The sequence below is a fragment of the Hypanus sabinus genome, chromosome 1 (assembly GCF_030144855.1).
Source record: "Hypanus sabinus isolate sHypSab1 chromosome 1, sHypSab1.hap1, whole genome shotgun sequence".
Taxonomy (NCBI): domain Eukaryota; kingdom Metazoa; phylum Chordata; class Chondrichthyes; order Myliobatiformes; family Dasyatidae; genus Hypanus; species Hypanus sabinus.
The window spans coordinates 213,295,220-213,297,054 of NC_082706.1; the positions used below are offsets into that span (position 1 = coordinate 213,295,220).

Genomic DNA, 1,835 nt, shown 5'->3' on the forward strand with positions numbered 1-1,835 from the left:
ACACCAGCAGGTGGTGCCATGATCTGAAGTTTCGGCACTCAGTTGTCGGTCACTCCAAGAAGCAAAGGCATCTTACCGCATTGTGTTAGGCTTATCCCACTTGTGTAGCTCAGCTAAGGTGCTATTTGCTGACCATCTATGTACTGCCACTGTCTGGACTACAATTATCTTTCTGCATGAGAACGTTGAAGTCGAAGAGGTAGATGTGCATTCAGTGTTGGAGTATTGTCAGTGACCGCGGTATCTTTTCCTGTTCCTCATGATCATGGGCATGGACAGATCCTCCAGTGATGGTGGACTGCAGCCAATCACCTGTTTGTTTGATTTTTTTTTTTGCTGAGCAGGCAGTTCGCTCTCGTTTCCGTATATTGTCAGCGAACATTGCACCAAACAGGACAGTTATGGCTGCTGAGAGAACGTTGTCTATGCCAGCTGTATAGAATTACACCAGTATGCTTCGGCGAAGATGGGATTTTACAAGAATATATCCTATGGCAATCGCTTTTGTTAATGAAGGAGTTCTGGCTCTCCACATCAGGTCCTGACCTGAACGTAAGGATACCCAAAAACTGAATGTTGAAACAATGCTAACTGTAGAGTTGTTAACTGAGCTGAATATGCATTTTCAGGGTTGTTGCTCGTTTGGATGTTGAAGGAACGTATTTCACTATATGTTTCCATATAAATGTGCGAAATCAATTTAAACCTGGATCGAAATCAGAACATTCAACCTCAGATCTCAATACCACCTCCTATAGCAGTACAGTACGTTGTCCAAAAAAACACAAGGACAACATTCTTTACCCTGTAAAATGAATACCAGTTTCAGGACTTTCGATTCCACATCAGTAAAGAGTTCAGAAATGTGTGCTGTCATAAATGTTAGATGTATGAGAGTTTATCGGCACGGCTTTGTGGGCTGAAGGGCCTGTATTGTGCTGTAGGTTTTCTATGTTTCCGTTTTTTCTTCGTTCCTTCTCGTAAGTTCGGCTGTCTTTGCAGGCATGCAATAGTGCTGGAGGCGCAGAGCGAAGAAAAGAATGCGAGAGAACTTGCTCGGCGTTCCCGTCGCTTAGCATGCTGGTGGTAGCGGTTTCATGGCGGCATACACTGTTGATATTTTGGATGAAGAGGCATGCCTGTAATTAAATTGCTGTGAGGCCTGTCGGTGCTGGAAGGATGAGAGAGAAGGAGAGGGAAAGGTGCCATTTCCTGCAAAGATGAAATTGTGGTGTCAAGCCGGCTTGTTTGAATGGAGTGTAGAGTAATAGATTTCTGGTAGCTGATGCCGCATTGAACAGTGAGCTTCAGGTTGGGAGTGAGTGATAAATCAGGTAGGCGGTAAGAACGGGGAAGCAGGGTGAAAGAAGGCAGCTATCTGCTACAGGAGTGCATAAGAAAAGGGCAAAGGATACCAGCGAGCCAGGTAGGAGTCGAACCTACAATCTTCTGATCCGTAGTCAGACGCGTTATGCATTGCGCCACTGGCCCACACCGTCTAGAACTCAGGACAGCTTCAAATGGCAGTGCTCTGCAGTCGATAAACAGAGATTAAGATGAATAAATAGAGTGGACAGCCAGTGTCTCTTCCCCAGGGCAATCCTCAGTACAAGAGGACATGGCTTTAAGATAAAGGGAGGAAATTTCAAGGGGGATATTAGAGGAAGGTTTTTTTCACTGCCCGAGTCAGTGGTGGAGGCAGATACGCTAGTGAAGTTTAAGAGACTACTAGACAGGTATATGGAGGAATTTAAGGTGGAGGGTTATATGGGAGGCAGGGTTTAAGGGTCGGCACAACATTGTGGACCGAATGGCCTGTGCTGTGCTGTATTGTT

At 45.4% G+C, this 1,835-nt stretch overlaps 1 non-coding gene across 1 annotated transcript; it reads right to left on the reverse strand.

Moving 5' to 3' along the window:
• Positions 1-1,418: 1,418 nt before the first annotated feature.
• trnar-acg (transfer RNA arginine (anticodon ACG)) lies at positions 1,419-1,491 on the reverse strand. Its single transcript has one exon. It is a non-coding gene; the product is annotated as a tRNA-Arg (tRNA).
• Positions 1,492-1,835: the final 344 nt, after the last annotated feature.